The following is an 18926-nucleotide window of genomic DNA, read 5'->3' on the forward strand; positions in this document are numbered from 1 at the left end:
TCCTTGGTATATCCCCAGGATGGCTTTTAAGAATAATTGTGTGGATAATCTGGAGTAAAAGGAACAGGAATGTCTTCATTTAGGTTCAGCGAGATGCGCTGCCCCGATGACCACAAATGCAGGAATGTTGGATGGTGATTAATATGTAGATGAGAAATCATTAAAGACTGGAATCGCCATGTGAGTTTCTGGGGCTACTTCAGCAGGGCTTTTTGGAGCTGGTTGAGGGGTCAAAAATTAAAGCCAGAAAGCTCAGTGGAGCAGGTGTCATAGTGACCACAGAGAAACAAAGTTTCCAAATGAGATGCTAAGTGAGAAACAGCAAAGGAGGAGAGACTTAACGTTCCCAGGATCACAATGGGCATAAGGAGAATTGTTCTTTTAGACTCTAGGTGAGCTTGTAGTAATCCAAGGATTGGTGATTTAGGCCGCTGAATTCTGGCTCTGAGTACATCTCTTATCCCTAAACCTTCACCAAGAGGGATCAGGAGAAGAAAGGGGAGGAAGGGAGTCAGGTGTGCCACGTATCTGCTACTGAAAAATGCCTAGATGGGAAAGGAGTTTGAATGTTGTCCTGAAATGAAGTTTCTGAGTTAGATGGGCTGGATTTTACCATGTGTTCACTGTTATTACTGTGTACAATCAAGAGATTTAACTGAGATGAAGATCTAGTTAGCTTTCTGCGATATTGAAAACTAAGAACCCGGCTGGGCATGGTGGGTCACGCCTGTAATCTCAGCACTTTGGGAGGCTGAGGCGGACAGACCACCTGAGGTCAGGAGTTTGAGACCAGCCTGGCTAACGTAGTGAAACTCTGTCTCTCTTATCAGTGAGAACCAAACCTGAGTCTGCAGGCTTAGGGCAGGGGCCCAGACAAGGAGAGGGGCTCTTCTCTTTGAGACTTGTCATCTAGAACTCATTTTCACTGGAAGCCAGAGCCTAAATGAGCCTATCAGTTGCCTTGGGTTACAAGAACAAGTTTTCGTTAATTAATTAATTAATTATTTATTTATTTATTTTGAGACAGATTCTTGCTGTGTCGCCCAGGGGCTGGAGTACAGTGGCGTGATCTCGGCTCACTGCAACCTCTGCCTCTGGGTTCAAGTGATTCTCCTGCCTCAGCCTCCCGAGTAGCTGGGACTATAGGCATGTGCCACCACACCCGGCTAATTTTTTTATTTTTAGTAGAGACGGGGGTTTGCCATGTTGGCCAGGCTGGTCTTGAACTCCTGACCTGAGGTGATCCGCCCACCTTGGCCTCCCAAAGTGCTGGGATTACAGCCGTGAGCCATCGCGCCCGGCCAAGTCTGAGCTTTTCATGGGGAAGCCAAGTAGCAGTTCAGGGACTTGTGGCCACCAACCGTCTCTGAGATTCAAGATCTGTTCTTTCTGTTGGGGACTGAGATGGGCGGATAACCATGCAGACTTAAGGAGGAGTCAGCAATGATTCGGCATGGGAGGAAGTCTGAGCTAGCAAGAACTGGAGGAGTAATTTCCCTCTGTGGGAATTCCTGCTCTACCTACTTACTATAAGAGCAAAATCGTTATGATTTAAACAGTCTTGTCTATACCTGTTATGTTATAAGGATGTGTTCATGGCCCTATCTGCTAAGGGTGAGTTGTTCTTACAAATAAAATAAAAATTAGTAAATTTATACACACACTATTTGTTATGCAAATCCTAAGAGTGATGTTCCAAAAAACAGATTTTGGAAGTAAATAAGTATATAAATTGGCTTTTTTTTGAGATGGAGTTGTGCTCTTATTGCCCAAGCTGGAGTGCAGTGATGCAATCTTGGCTCACTGCAATCTCCGCCTCTTGGGTTCAAGCGATTCTCCTGCCTAAACCTCCTCAGTAGCTGGGATTACAGGTGTCCATCACCATGCCCAGCTAATTTTTTGTATTTTTTTTTTTTTTAAGTAGAGAAGGGGTTTCACCACATAGTCTAGGCTGTTCTCGAACTCCTGACCTCAGGTAATCCACCTCTTCAGCCTCCCAAAGTGCTGAGATTATAGGCGTGAGCCGCTGCACCTGGCCAAGAAAGGTACTTTGGACAGTGCCAAAGTTGAGGATTTGGCTTGTGATTTACTGCAGTTGCGACACTGCAGTTTCCCCACTGTGGCCTTAGCACAGTCTTATCCGGTCCTGAAAGCCCAGTCAGTGCCTTGGAAACATCAGGACAGGTCAGAAGGACAGTAAGTCCTCGAGGCGTCAGCCTCTGCTCCTCCCCACGGATTGCGGGGTGAGTGTTCCAAGCTCTCTGCAGGACCATGTCCAGGATGTGGACACCAAGTCCTGCTAGGGCTGCTTCCGGAAGAGCTGATCCCAGCCATGAAACCGCTCTGATGCCTTCATCCTGTGTCAGCCTCGTGAGTAGCCGGTAACTGGGACCACAGGCGCACACACCACACCTGCCTAATTTTTTTTGTTGAGATGGGTTTCGTCATGTTGCCCAGGCTGGTCTAGAACTCCTGAGCTCAACCGATGTGCCTGCCTCAGTCTCCCAAAATGCCGGGATTACAGGCGTGAGCCACCATGCTCAGCCCAATTTGTGATCTTTTATGCGTTGTTTCTCTCATGTAGCATGTTTTCAAGGTTTATCCAGCTTGCAGTGTATTAATGATGAATAATACTCCATTGTGTAGATACACTGTATTTTTTTTTTTTTTTTTTGAGATGGAGTCTCACTCTGTAGCCCAGGCTGGAGTGCAGTGGCGCAATCTCGGCTCACTGCAAGCTCCGCCGCCTGGTTTCACGCCATTCTCCTGCCTCAGCCTCCCGAGTAGCTGGGACTACAGGTGCCCGCCACCATGCCCAGCTAATTTTTTTGTATTTTTAGCAGAGAAGGGGGTTTCACCATGTTAGCCAGGATGGTCTCGATCTTCTGACCTCGTGATCCGCCCATCTCGGCCTCCCAAAGTGGATACACTGTATTTTTATTTTTAAAATTTTATTTTTAATTGGCATACAACAAATATTTGTACATATTTATGGGGTACAGATGGTATGTTGTTACATGCATAGAATGTGTAATGACCGATCAGGGTATTAAAGGTATCTGCCACTTTGAGTATTTGTCATTTCTATATGTTGGGAACATTTCAAGTCCTCTGTTAGAGCTATTTTGAAATACACAATCCATTGTTGTTAACCGTAGTCACCCTACTCTGCTATAGAACATTAGAACTTACTCCTTCTGTCTAACTGTATTAACCAACCACTCTTCCCTGCTGACTCACACACACTTCCCAGCCTCTGGTATCCGGTATTTTTGTAGAAATGGGGTTTTGCCGTGTTGGCCCCGCTGGTCTTGAACTCCTGACCTCAGGCGATCCGCCTACTTCAGCCTTCCAAAGTGCTGGGATTACAGGCATGAGCCACCACACCCGGCCTTTTTTTAATGTTTATTCCACATTGTGTCAGTCCTCACATGTCTCCTGGGATCCATCTGACATGTAATCTGTTCGTTTCCCAGCAGTGATAATTTCATGTAAAATCCTAAATCTGACCTGAAATAGTTTTTCTTTTCTTGTTGATTATCTTTACATCAATATTAACCATTTTGATATACTGAGATATAATTCAGTTGGGTTATGACTGAGCCAATAGTTCCATTTTTATATACAAATAGACATGCCTAAATCCAGTTTATTTTTTTTGTATGCACATTTTATTTAATTAATTTTTAACTTTTAGGTTCAAGGGTACATGTGCAGGTTTGTTATATACGTAAATTTTGTGTCATGGGGGTTTGATGCACAGATTATTTTGTCACTCAGGTGATAAGCATAGTACCTGATAGGTAGCTTTTTGAGACTCACCCTCCTCCCAGCCTCCAGCCCTCAAGTAGGCCCCAATGTCTGTTGTTTCCATATTTGTGCCCATGTGTACTCAATGTTTAACTCCCACTTATAAGTGAGAACATGAGGTATTTGGTTTCCTGTTCCTGTGTTAGTTTGCTTAGAATAATTTTTAAGCTGGAGCTGGATGGCCTTCAGCTCCATCTGTATTGCTGCAAAGGACATGATCTTGTGTTTATTTTATGGCTGCATAATATTCCATGGTATATGTGTGCCACATTTTTTTTATTCAGTTCACCATTGATGGGCACCTAGGTCAATTCTGTGTCTTTGCTATTGTGAATAGTGCTGCGATGAACATATGCGTGCATGTGTCTTCACAGTAGAATGATGTTTACACTCCTGTGGGTACATCCTCAGTAACAGGATTGCTGGTGTTGCGATGAACATGTGTGTGCGTGTGTCCTCACAGTAGAGTGATATTTACGTTCCTGGGGGTACATACTCAGTAACAGGATTGCTGGTGTTGCGATGAACATGTGTGTGTGTGTGTCCTCACAGTAGAGTGATATTTACATTCCTGGGGGTATATACTCAGTAACAGGATTGCTGGTGTTGCGATGAACATGTGTGTGTGTGTGTCCTCACAGTAGAGTGATATTTACATTCCTGGGGGTATATACTCAGTAGTAGGATTGCTGGTGTTGCGATGAACATGTGTGTGTGTGTGTCCTCACAGTAGAGTGATATTTACATTCCTGGGGGTACATACTCAGTAACAGGATTGCTGGTGTTGCGATGAACATATGTGTGTGTGTGTCCTCACAGTAGAGTGATATTTACATTCCTGGGGGTACATACTCAGTAACAGGATTGCTGGTGTTGCGATGAACATGTGTGTGTGTGTGTCCTCACAGTAGAGTGATATTTACATTCCTGGGGGTATATACTCAGTAACAGGATTGCTGGTGTTGCGATGAACATGTGTGTGCGTGTGTCCTCACAGTAGAGTGATATTTACATTCCTGGGGGTATATACTCAGTAACAGGATTGCTGGTGTTGCGATGAACATGTGTGTGCGTGTGTCCTCACAGTAGAGTGATATTTACATTCCTGGGGGTATATACTCAGTAACAGGATTGCTGGTGTTGCGATGAACATGTGTGTGTGTGTGTCCTCACAGTAGAGTGATATTTACATTCCTGGGGGTATATACTCAGTAACAGGATTGCTGGTGTTGCGATGAACATGTGTGTGCGTGTGTCCTCACAGTAGAGTGATATTTACATTCCTGGGGGTATATACTCAGTAACAGGATTGCTGGTGTTGCGATGAACATGTGTGTGCGTGTGTCCTCACAGTAGAGTGATATTTACATTCCTGGGGGTATATACTCAGTAACAGGATTGCTGGTGTTGCGATGAACATGTGTGTGCGTGTGTCCTCACAGTAGAGTGATATTTACATTCCTGGGGGTATATACTCAGTAACAGGATTGCTGGTGTTGCGATGAACATGTGTGTGCGTGTGTCCTCACAGTAGAGTGATATTTACATTCCTGGGGGTATATACTCAGTAACAGGATTGCTGGTGTTGCGATGAACATATGTGTGCGTGTGTCCTCACAGTAGAGTGATATTTACATTCCTGGGGGTATATACTCAGTAACAGGATTGCTGGTGTTGCGATGAACATATGTGTGCATGTGTCTTCACGGTAGAATGATGTTTACACTCCTGGGGGTACATACTCAGTAACAGGATTGCTGGTGTTGCGATGAACATATGTGTGCGTGTGTCCTCACAGTAGAGTGATATTTACATTCCTGGGGGTATATACTCAGTAACAGGATTGCTGGTGTTGCGATGAACATGTGTGTGTGTGTGTCCTCACAGTAGAGTGATATTTACATTCCTGGGGGTATATACTCAGTAACAGGATTGCTGGTGTTGCGATGAACATGTGTGTGTGTGTGTCCTCACAGTAGAGTGATATTTACGTTCCTGGGGGTACATACTCAGTAGTAGGATTGCTGGGTTTCAGGGTAATTCTCAAGTTCTTTGAGAAATCACCAAACTGCTTTCCATAATGGCTGAACTAATTTACATACCCACCAGTAGTGATAACCCTTCCCTTTCCTCTGCAACTTCGCCAGCGTCTGTTTTTCGGCTTTTTAATAATAGCCATTCTGACTAGTATGAGATGGTATCTCATTGTAGTTTTGATTTGCATTTCTCTAGGATTAGTGATGTTGAGCATTTTTTCATGTTTGTTAGCTGTGTGTATGTCTTCTTTTGAGAAGTATCTGTTCATGTCCTTTGCACCCCCTCCCACCACCCCATTTTTTTTTAGTGAGGTTGTTTGTTTTTTGCTTGTAAATTTAAGTTCCTTCTAGATTCTGGATGTCAGACCCTTGTCAGATGCATAATTTGTAAATATTTTTTCTCATTCTGTAGGCTGTTTAGTATGTTGACAGTTTCTTTTGCTGTGCAGAAGCTCTTTAATTAGGTTCCACTTGTCTGTTTTTGTTTTTGTTGCAATGGCTTTTGGCATCTTCATCATGAAATCTTCACAAGGTCCTATGTCAGGATGGTATTTCCTAGGTTATCTTCCAGGGATTTTAGTTTTAGGTTTTACATTTAAGTCTTTTATCCATCATGGGTTGATTTTTGTTTGTGGTGAAAGGAAGGGGTCCAGTTTCAATCTTCTGCATATGGCTAGTCAGTTATCCCAGTGCCATTTGTTGAGTAGGAAGTCCTTTCTCCATTGCTTGTTTTTATTGGCTTTGTCGAAGATCATATGGTTGTAGCTGTGCAGCTTCATTTCTGGGTTCTCGAACCTGTTCCATTGGCCTATGTGTCTGTTTTTGCACCAGTGCCATGCTGTTGTGCTCACTGTAGCCTTGTAGATGGTTTGAAGATGGGTAGTGTGGCATCTCCAGCTTCATTCTTTTCATGTAGGATTGCTTTGGCTCTCCTCCATATACCTAGTCAATCACAAGTTGTGCTAATTTTTTCTGCCGTTTCTCCAGTCTGTCTCTCCTCTCGATTCTTACTGTCACCCTGGTTTTTCAGGCCCTCAGCATCTCTCACCTAAGCTGTGTAGTAGCCTCCTAACTGATCCCTGACGCTTCAGTGTTGCCCTCTGTCCTCACCACTGAAAGACAGGCTACCTAAAACAAAATTATCATGAGACTTCCCTTCTTAAAATCCCTTTTTGACTCTCTATTGCCTATTAAATAATGTCTGTACTTCTTAATATACTTACAGGCGTCTCCTGTTACTCTCTGCTCTACATCTGTTACTGCAGTAATAGGTAAATGTTTATAATTTCCCCTGAAGTCCCTCTGCTGTTCAATACTTCCATGTATTTGTTCATTATGATCTTTTTCTCTGAAACTCCCTCACCACTTTTTCTCCTGGTTTATTATTTATTGTCCTTCACGCCCAAGCTCAAGCATCATCTTTTTCAGAAAATCTACTTTGAAGTTCCAGAGTGGACCAATGGCCCCTTTTAATGCTCCCCATAGTGTTGATCTCTATCTTTTCACTTTAAATATACTTTTAGGCCGGGCGCGGTGGCTCAAGCCTGTAATCCCAGCACTTTGGGAGGCCGAGACGGGCGGATCACGAGGTCAGGAGATCGAGATCATCCTGGCTAACACGGTGAAACCCCGTCTCTACTAAAAATACAAAAAACTAGCCAGGCGAGGTGGCGGGCGCCTGTAGTCCCAGCTACTCTGGAGGCTGAGGCAGGAGAATGGCGGGAACCCAGGAGGTGGAGCTTGCAGTGAGCCGAGATCCGGCCACTGCACTCCAACCTGAGCGACAGAGCGAAACTCCATCTCAAAAAAAAAAAAACATACTTTTAAACCTGCTTCCTGAGTATAAAGTTTGTTATAATTTTAATATTTGTATTTTTCTATGTCTTTTTCTTCTCTTTATGGTTTCTGTTGACTCCTGCTTATGGTAGTTTGACTCTTCAACTCTTTGTTAAATTTTAGAAATAGCTCATATTTGTCTAAACTTTAACTTTGGGTATCCTGAGAGACCAGAATTGAGATGATTTGCCTGGTTTCTGCTTGATTCTGGAAGTAGTACCAATCAGGAATCATTCTAGTTTGATTTATTGAGGTTTCTTGGACTATGAGTATGGTATAAATTCAAATTCCAGCATAAGAGTAAAGCTGGTTAGAAAACATTAGGGAAGACTTGAACTTATTAATGTTTTAAAATCCACTGCCTGCAGACTGATTTGCTTATTGGTTCACTTGTCATATCCTTCCAACTTTGTCTTTTCTGCTAAATATATAGCCCTTTTTGGTGCCTGGATTTATATGGAGGTCTCAGACTCAGTTCCCTACTTTGTCAGGTTCAAATCCTATTAGTCAGTTAACCAGAAAGATTGTAGATCTGCAGCATTGCTGAGCAGATTCCCAGGAATGTGTCAGAGCATTTCAAAATCCCCTATTGACATCTCATTCCTAGGTTTTTAAAAAAGAAAGTATTTTGATTTTCCTATTGATTGCCCCAATTCCTATTGACTACCTCAGGCAGCCACAATGTTAACTAACAAAGCTCTAGGTTTTTGGTTTTGGCACACTTCCAGGGCGTCTCTGGCTTCTGTGTTGACTGATGACTTTAGTTTCACCTCTAGATTGTGTGTGCATGTGTGTAATCATTTTGTACTTCCTTCACATTTTGTGAGTTCAGAAATATATTTAAAAATGTATTTGGGGTCAGGCATGGTAGCTCATGCCTGTAATCCCTTTGGGAGGCTGAGGAAGGAGGATAACCTGAGGTCAGAAGTTTGAGACCAGCCTGACCAACATGGCAAAACCCCGTCTCTACTAAAGATACAAAAGGTAGCCAGGCATGGTGGCATGCACCTGTAATTCCAGCTACTAGGGAGGCTGAGGCAGGAGAATCACTTGAACTTGGGAGGCAGAGGTTGCAGTGAGCCAAGATCACACCACTTGCACTCCAGCCTGTGCAACAGAGCAAGACTCTGTTTCAAAAAAATAAATAAAAAATAAAAATAAGGCCAGGTGCGGTGGCTCAAGCCTGTAATCCCAGCACTTTGGGAGGCCGAGACGGGCAGATCACGAGGTCAGGAGATCGAGACCATCCTGGCTAACAGGGTGAAACCCTGTCTGTACTAAAAAATACAAAAAACTAGCCGGGCGAGGTGGCGGGCGCCTGTAGTCCCAGCTACTTGGGAGGCTGAGGCAGGAAAATGGTGTAAGCCCAGGAGGCGGAGCTTGCAGTGAGCTGAGATCCGGCCACTGCACTCCAGCCTGGGCGACAGAGCGAGACTCCGTCTCAAAAAACAACAACAACAACAAAAAATAAAAATAAAATAAAAATAAAAATGTATTTGGAAGTGATGTCAGTAAAAACGGCAAGCTAGGAACCTTCAAAAATTCCTTTATTCATAAAAACAGCTGGGAAAAATAAAAGCAACTTTTTCAGAACTCTGGAAAATATCCAAAGGCTTTCTGCAATCTTGGGAGCATTTATTCAAGAACATAGGCTGAATTTTGGTGGGAATAGTGAGCTTTGTAGTGTTCTTACTTTATGCTCATCATATCCTCCCAGCTCCATGGTAGCCTTGAAAACCAACATGCTACAATCTTGTTGAAAAACCAGCTCCTAGGAGCCATAGAAAGGAACAAAAGGGGGTTGGGAGTCATTCAAAGCCTTATTCCCAGAGAAGCGTCATTATGTGACCTGACTAGGAGGTCCCAGGAAGACTCCACGCACAAGACTATCTTTATTTGGCCTGACTTAGAGCTCCCCCAGCCTTTGTTCATATCTGTTGAAGACAATCAGAGGCAATTGCTGAACATAATGGCTACCTGGGGTATAGATAAGTTGAGATACACAATATGCTAACAAAAATGTAAACAAATGCCAGGATCGGTGGCTCATGCCTGTAATCCCAGCACTTCGGGAGGCCGAGGCGGGTGGATTATGAGGTCAGGAGATCGAGACTATCCTGGCTAACACGGTGAAACCCCGTCTCTACTAAAAAAAATACAAAAAATTAGCTGGACATGGTGGCAGGCACCTGTAGTCCCAGCTACTTGGGAGGCTGAAGCAGGAGAATGGCATAAACCTGGGAGGCAGAGCTTGTAGTGAGCTGAGATCACACCACTCCAGCCTGGGTAACAGAGTGAGACTCCGTCTCAAAAAAAAAAAAAGTAAAGAAAACAAAGAAAAAGACAAATGCTGAGAGTACTAAACCTGCTTGCTGTCAGAAGACATTTCTGTTCACGTCTTCCACCTACAAATTTAATGTCTTCTCCATCTCGACTAAGTACTTATCATGCACTGTAGCTGTAACTTTTGCAGCTTTTGACTGGCACAAATTTCTTTGTTCTTCTTCACAATTTTATGAGTAGAGGATTTGTCCTTACTGTAAATCTTAGTAACCTCAGGCTATAATATTTTTCTTATGGTGTAAGAGACTTTCACCTTTTCACTTAAAGGAAGCACACTGTGGCTTCTCTCTGGCATATTCAAATCACCAGGATAATTACCGCTGCATATTGGGGCAATTATGAAGTGAAACACGGTTACTTGTATACCACCCCTGTGATGCCATGACCATTGGTATGATAATCAAGATGGCTACTAAGGGTCTAATGAGACTTATTAATCAAGAATTCTATATGTAGCAAAATATCTTTCAACATTGAAGGAGAAACATAAGGCATAAATATCTTAGGATATTTAAGACATTCCTTGGTAAACAAAACTAAAAAAAATTGTTGCTTGAAGACATCTCTATAAGAAATACTAATGGAAGTCATTTAGGCTGAAATGAAAGAATACTAGGTAGTAACTCAAATTCACATGAGGAAATAAAGAGCTGAGAAAGATAACTATATGAGTAAATATAAAAGTCAGTATAAGCGTAAAGCAATTCTCATAAATGGGTTGATGAACATAGAGTATATGAAGATATGGTTTATATGACATTAATAGCACGATGGAAGAGAGGGAATAGGGCTACGTAGGAAAAAGTTTATGTATACTGTTGTAATTAAGTTGGTATTAATATGCACTACATAGTTATAAATCAACATGCTAATTGCAATATCCAGGGCAACCACTAAGAAAACAACTCAAAAATGTAGTAAAAGAAATGACAGGCCAGGCGCGGTGACTCAAGCCTGTAATCCCAGCACTTTGGGAGGCCGAGACGGGTGGATCACGAGGTCAGGAGATCGAGACTATCCTGGCTAACACGGTGAAACCCCGTCTCTACTAAAAAAAAAAAAAAAAATACAAAAAACTAGCCGGGTGAGGTGGCGGGCGCCTGTAGTCCCAGCTACTCAGGAGGCTGAGGCAGGAGAATGGCGTAAACCTGGGAGGTGGAGCTTGCAGTGAGCTGAGATCCGGCCACTGCACTTCAGCCTGGGCGACAGAGCGCGACTCCGTCTCAAAAAAAAAAAAAAAAAAAAAAGAAATGACAAGGAAATAAAAATTGTATACTATAAAACTATTTAGCATAAATCATAGTTTATCAATGATTGTATTAAGTGGAAATCTTTCTCCACTTAAAAGGAAGAAATTTGCGGAATGAATTAAAGGACATCATCCTACTATATGCTGTCTATAAGAGACATATTTTAGACCAAGACCCAAATAGATTAAAAGTATAGAAAAAGATAAAACAAGCAAACAGTAACCAAAAAGCTAACTAACTAGCTAAATAAATAAAGAGATGGAATCATGATTTAAAAAATCAGAAAAAAAAGACTTAAAGGCACAAATTTTTTATTAACAACAAAGGACACTTTATAATAATAAGAGGATCAATCCATCAAAAACGTGTAACAAAGCCCCAAAGTATATGAAGAAAAAGTTGACAGAATTGAAGGGAGAAACAATTCAATAATAATAGTGGAGGACTTCAATTCCCCACTTCCGTTAACAGCTAGACAATTGGGCAGAAAATCAATAAGAAAATATAAGACTTGAGTAACACTAAACCAACTAGATTTAACAGATATCTGTGGCGTTCTCCATCCAACAACAGAGTGTACAGTCATAAATATAAGTGCACATGGAACATTCTCCAGGAAAGACCATATGCTAGGCAATAAAACAACTCCCAATAAAATTTAAAAGATTTAAATAATACAAAGCATGTTCTCAACTACAATAAAATGAACTTAGAATAGTAAGAGAAGGAAATTTGGGAAGTTCACAAATATATGGAAATGAAACAATGTACTCTTAAATAATCAATTGGTCATAGAAGAAATCCAAGAGAAATCAGAACATATTTTGAGATGAATGAAAACAAAAATTCCACATCTCAAAACTTACGGAATGCAGCTAATGCCGTGCTTAAAGGGAAATTTATAGGTGTAAATTCTTACATTAGAATGGAAGAAAGATGTCAATAATTTAACTTTCCACCTAAAGAAACTAGAAAAAGAAGAGCAAACTGAAACCAAAGCAAGTAAAGCAAGGATATAATAAATATTAGAGTGAAAATAAATAAAATAGCAAGCAGAAAAACAATAGAGACAATAAACGAAACCAAAGTTATTTGAAAAGATCAACAAAATTGGTAGCTTAGCTCTCCTGATCAAGAAAAAAAAGAAAAGAACTCAAAAATGTGGTAAATAGGTTAGGTAAATAATTAACAACGACAAAAAACCTAAACCCTTAGATAATCTAGTAAAGATTATGAAAAACCAACAGCTAACATTAAAGTTTGTGGTGAAAGTCTTAAATCTTTTCTCCTAAAATGAGGAACAAGACAAGGATACCTGCTTGCTTTTTCTATTCAACATTGTACTGGAGAGTCTAGCCAGGATAATTAGACAAAAAACAAAACAAAACCAACCACAAAAAAGAAAACGCATCTAGATTGGAATGGAACAAGTCAAACTCTATTTTTTGCAGATAAATAATGTTGTATATAGAAAATCTAAAGAACCTGCAACAACAACAGCAAACCTGCTGGAGCAACAATTGAGTTCACAAAAGATACAAGATCAGTGTGCAAAAAATCAGTTATATTAGAAACACTCGCAATGAGTAGGCTCAAAATGAAATTCAGAAAGTACTTTTATTTACAATAGCATTAAAAACAAGACTAAAAAGAAATGTAAGACTACACAACATTATTGAAAGTGATTAAGACCTAAATATATGGACACACATTCTGTATTTATTGAATGGAAGACATTACTGTTAAGATGACAGTACTCCACAAATTGATCTACATATTCAAGTCAGTTCCTATCAAAATCCTAGCTTCCCTTTTTGCAGAAATTGACTTGCTGATCTAAGATTCATTTGAAAATGCAAGGGACTCTGAATAACCAAAACGATCTTGAAGAACAATGAAGTTGCAGAGTCCACACTTTATTATTTCAAACCTTACTGTAAAGCTATAGTGGTTAAAATTGTGTAGTACTAGAATCAGGATAGATACGTAGATCAATGGAATAGAATTGAGAGTCCAGAAGTAAATCCATACATTTAAGGTCAATTGATTCTCCACAAAGGTACCAAGACCATTCAGTGGAAAAGTACAGTCTCTTCAGCAAGTGGTGCTGGAACAACTGGATATCCACATACAAACGAATGAAGTTAGATCTCTTTCTCACATCATACAGAAAAATTAACCTCAAGTGGAAGAAATATCTAAATGTGAGACCCCAAATTATGCTCTTAGACAAAAACATAGGTGTACATTTTTATTATATTGAATTAGTAATGATTTTTTCCCCCTCTCCTTTTATGTGGAACGGGAAAGCTAGAGAGGTTTAGAGTTGTCTTACTGCTTTTCCCCTATGTCAGACAAGGCCCTGATGAAGCAGTTTTTCTTTAGAGCAGGTCTTTCACACACAGAATGGAATGCTCTGGGCATATTTCAAAATGGTTGTTATACCCACTCACTTTCTCTATCCCCCAATTAGGGTGTATTTTGAAATGGTTGCTTTTCTCTTTCCCTTGTGTAAAGGGCCTGAGGAAATTTTCTTCAGCCTTCATCGTGAGAACCTGGCGGGGTTTCCGGAAGTAAAATTCATGAAAGTATAAGGGGCCCCAAAGGCATGATGCCAACAAGTTTTTAACTCTCAAGCTAGTCCACGCTGAGCCACCAGTAATTGATTGATTACCATTTAAGTGTTCCTACCAATTACTGGCTCTTGGCTTCTGCTCTCAGGTAAATTGATTTTCTATATTCACCCATCTCTCCAGTTTCTGAGGAAGTGGTTTGCCCTGTGACCTCTATTCTCAGGCAGATCTAAGAAAAGTTGTCGATTTTCAGTTTGATTATCTTTTTTTCTGTTTTGAAGATGGGAGTGATGACTTCCAAGTTCTCCACATGTTGGAATGGGAACTGGAAGACCTAATTAACTTCTTAAGAACCTGTCAAACTGTTTTCCAAAGTGGATCTAGCACTTTACATTCCTGGCATTGTATGAGAGTTTCACTTTCTCTCTCTGTTTGTCAACATGCCATCTTTCTAATTTTAGATATTCTAATAGTTATCTAGTGGTTTCTTATTGTAGTTTTAATCTGCATTTCTCTAATAGCTAGTGATGATGACCATTTTTTCATTTGCTTATTTGCCAGTTGCAAATCTTTATTAGTGAAGTATCTGTTCACATATTTTGCCCATTTTTTAAAAGTGGGGTTGTTTTCTTACAATTGAAGTTTATTTTTTCTTTTCTTTTTTTTTTTTTTTTGAGATGGAGTCTCACTCTGTCGCCCAGGCTGGAGTGCAGTGGCCGGATCTCAGCTCACTGCAAGCTCTACCTCCTGGGTTCACACCATTCTCCTGCCTCAGCCTCCTGAGTAGCTGGGATTACAGGTGCCCGCCACCTCGCCCGGCTAGTTTTTTGTATTTTTAGTAGAGACTGGGTTTCACCATGTTAGCCAGGATGGTCTCCATCTCCTGACCTCGTGATCCGCCCGTCTCGGCCTCCCAAAGTGCTAGGATTACAGGTGTGAGCCACCGCGCCCGGCCCCTATTTTTTCTTTTTTTCTTGTTTTGTTTTGTTTTGTTTTGTTTTGTTTTGTTTTGTTTTGTTTGAGACGGAGTCCTGCTCTGTTGCCCAGGCTGGAGTGCAGTGGCCGGATCTCAGCTCACTGCAAGCTCCGCCTCCCGGGTTCACGCCATTCTCCTGCCTCAGCCTCCCGAGTAGCTGGGACTACAGGCGTCCGCCACCTCGCCCGGCTAGTTTTTTGTATTTTTAGTAGAGATGGGATTTCACTGTGTTAGCCAGGATGGTCTAGATCTCCTGACCTCGTGATCCGCCCGCCTCGGCCTCCCAAAGTGCTGGGATTGCAGGCTTGAGCCACCGCGCCCGGCCTTTTTTTTTCTTATACTCAAAATTTTAATTGACACATAATAAATTGTGCATATTTATGAGGTACAGGGTGATGTTTCAGTACCTTTTACCTTGCATAATGATCAAATCAGGATAATTAGCATATCCATTGCCTTAAACATTTACCATTTCTTTGATGTAAGAACATTCAAAGTCCTCTCTTCTAGGTAGAATATGAGTGTGTTTTAAATGTACAACTCTTTGTTTTCTCACAATCCTGTAAAATGAAAGCTTGAGTCAATGAAGTATCCTGCACAAGTCCTATCAACCTTGTCTATTTTAGTGAAATTTAATATTGTCTAGAAAACACTAGACAAACATAGTTATTCAGAGAGAATAACTGAGCCCTCTGGTTATTCTCTCTAACCCACAAAGGAAGCTGAACACTTGATGTAAACTTCTTCATCAGAGTAAATAAGAAGAATCCCCTCCATTACATACAAAAGAAAAAATAACTGGAGAGATAGTCTCTGCTCTAAGGTTATTATCCTGTGGTCTTTGGTTTTGGTACATTCTACCCCACCCCATGCCGTTCTCCCTTGTCTTTAATGAGTATCTGTATGTATGGCAGAACAGCATGTTTTTAAGTCTCTGCAGTCTTGGGCCAAACTCGCTCTATGCCCCACTCTACAAGAATCACAAGAGCACCAGGATTCTGTTTGGGGTTGCCATGGACACAGAGTTCTTATTACAGAACTGACTTATTCTCACTATGAGGTAAAGACTTAGAGGTGAGGGTCTCTGAGCAAGGGAGTCCCACCCCATCCTCTGCCCTCTCTGTTGGCTCATGTTGTCCTCTCATCCTCATCAGGAGAATTAAAATCATGTAAAGTTTTGATGGGGGAACTAGATGGTGGTCTCTGGGGCCCATAGACAGGAAAGTTTGCTTATACCACCTGGGGGGAACACTAATTGACATTACTTTCCCCTCCCAGGGACCTTACAGAGTCCCTTTATCCTCAGGGTACTGGGGGACAACCAGTGGGTATAGGGCCAAATAGCAATAACCTTGTTATTTGCCAGGAATTGGGTAAAGATTTGATTTAATGAGCTTGATTTTGGGAACTAAAAAATGAAAAAAGAAAAGCCATAATCCTGAAAGGCAACAGGAGAGAAAACTGCTAACAGGATCTTGATTAAATTTCTCCCTCTTAGAGAATGTTGTACCGAAGACACAAGACCTGAGACTTGTGTTATTCTAGCAGCTGAACTGACCCCAGCCTCTTCTGAGCGGCCGTGGCGCCGGAAGCAGTCTGGCCTACAGGTAAGCAGGTCCAGGGCTTACAGGGAAAAACTCCCAGAAATCCAGCTCTGCCTTGGGTTACCCTGGTTCATGTCCAAACATCTGCTTGGGCCACGTCTCTGGAGCACAAGGTGGTAGACTGAGAGCTTTGATGTTTCTACTCCTACTGCAGATGAGCTGGTATAACCCTGAAGCTATGGAATTTGCTGCTGTCTGTGACCCAGCAAATAGAAATAGAAAAATAATTAGATAGAAAAACAATAGAAATATAAAACATTTAAAAAATAAAACCTCATTCTATGCCTGTTAATGTCCTTAAAAATATGACATTTTAGGCAGTGTAATAATATGCATATACTGGTCACTTTAATCTTTCCTGCAGGAGGGGCTGGTTGCCCTAATGGTGAATGCTGTGTTCAAGGAATAGAGCTGGTGTTCAGCGCGGGAAGCCGCTCCAAAGAGATGGCCACCAAAAGGCTTCAGCGGTCCCATCTCAATTCACACCTGAAACTTTGCTAGTGAAACCTTAGCACACTCTTAGAGAGTCCTAGTTTTTATCAGCAGCAAAAAAATCTGTGCAATCAGTTTCTTAAACTTATTTAAACATTTGAAAAGTTAGAAAATTATGGCAAAGAGCATTAATTCTTAAGTCTGGGGAGTGTATTACTTTGATGAGAATGTTTGTGTATTTGAAACTAAAGTGGCCGGGCGCGGTGGCTCAAGCCTGTAATCCCAGCACTTTGGGAGGCCGAGGCGGGCGGATCACAAGGTCAGGAGGTCGAGACCATCCTGGCTAACACAGTGAAACCCCGTCTCCACTTAAAAAATACAAAAAATTAGCCGGGCGAGATGGCGGCGCCTGTAGTCCCAGCTGCTCGGGAGGCTGAGGCAGGAGAATGGCTTGGACCCGGGAGGCGGAGCTTGCAGTGAGCTGAGATCCGGACACTGCACTCCAGCCCGGGCGACAGAGCAAGACTCCGTCTCAAAAAAAAAAAAAAAAAAAAAAAAAAAAAAGAAACTAAAGTATGTATTAGTTTATATTGCCGCATACTGACTTTTATGGCATGATATATGGTATAGAGAGCAGGTTGTCTAAAAACCAATATTTGCAAAATGCTGAATATTCAGCACGGTTTTATGAAGCTGACAGAGTGAAGTGTATTTTGCATGTGTCTTAACTTGCAGATGAGGAAATAAAATTGTAGAGAGATTAAATTAGCCAAGCCAGGGATTTCGGTGCTAGGAAGTCTTGGTTTTGTAAAATATAGCCATGTAACTTAAAAAAAAAATGAATCCAGACAAATAGAAAACAAAATCATTCTAAACATATAATCTACTTTAAGTTCACAAAATGTCTTAAACATAATTTAGGCTGTGCTTGACTTAACCTACTTGTTTATTTCCTACCAAGGATGAGCAGGAACTAGCCGTTGATATCAAAACATTCATTATTCTTACATTTTCTTTTTTTTTTTTTTTTTTTTTTTTTTTGAGACGGAGTCTCGCTCTGTCGCCCAGGCTGGAGTGCAGTGGCCGGATCTCAGCTCACTGCAAGCTCCGCCTCCCGGGTCCACGCCATTCTCCTGCCTCAGCCTCCCGAGTAGCTGGGACTACAGGCGCCGCCATCTCGCCCGGCTAATTTTTTGTATTTTTTAAGTGGAGACGGGGTTTCACTGTGTTAGCCAGGATGGTCTCGACCTCCTGACCTTGTGATCCGCCCGCCTCGGCCTCCCAAAGTGCTGGGATTACAGGCTTGAGCCACCGCGCCCGGCCTATTCTTACATTTTCTTTCTTTTTTCTGTGTCCTTTCTCTCTCTCTCTCTCTCTCTCACACACACACACACGCACACGCACACACATGCACACACACACACACGCACACACACATGCACTCTCTCAGAAGTACTAGTACTGTACCCTGAAATTGTTTCTTTAGTTCTTGTCAAAATTCCTCTGATTTTATTTTTCATGTCCTGAAATACTGTCAAGATTAACGTCCTGATTGCCTTCCAGAATATCTGACTTTATTTTTTGTATGTGCTTTTTACTCTTTGGTAGACTTATGGATTCATTAACAGATCCTACTGTGTGCTCTGACAGCTATGACCACAATGGGTGAGTTGACTGATCTAAGTGGTGAAAACTACAGGGAGCATCGATGGCAGTAACAGCTTTTCTATAAGAGACTTTAAGCATCTTTAGGTAACATTGTTTTTGAACCAGAGTGGAAAAAATAAGATCATGTCAGAATAGGGACACTTGGTACTCAAAGATTCTTTGTGACCTTTAGTAATTAGTAGCCAAAACCCTTAGGAAACTATCAGAATGCCTGTGTATGAGACTCTGTTAAGAGCAATCCAAGAGAGGAGAGAATCCTACTTGGAGAAAGAAGGTGGTAGCATTGGACAGGCAGCAGAGGAGCCCTCAGCAGAAAGAAAGGAGCTAAGAGACTCTGTATCTGTCCCTCACCCTTCAGAGCTGGTGCCCCAAACTCAAAGCCATCACCACAGTGGATG

The 18926-nt window shown here is 41.6% G+C and overlaps 1 pseudogene; it reads left to right on the top strand.

Annotated features, from left to right (window-relative positions):
- Positions 1–18481, top strand: part of LOC104654095 — a 37363-nt pseudogene extending 18882 nt beyond the window's left edge.
- The last annotated feature ends 445 nt before the right edge of the window (positions 18482–18926 follow it).

Source organism: Rhinopithecus roxellana, chromosome 18 (genome assembly GCF_007565055.1).
Source record: "Rhinopithecus roxellana isolate Shanxi Qingling chromosome 18, ASM756505v1, whole genome shotgun sequence".
Classification (NCBI taxonomy): domain Eukaryota; kingdom Metazoa; phylum Chordata; class Mammalia; order Primates; family Cercopithecidae; genus Rhinopithecus; species Rhinopithecus roxellana.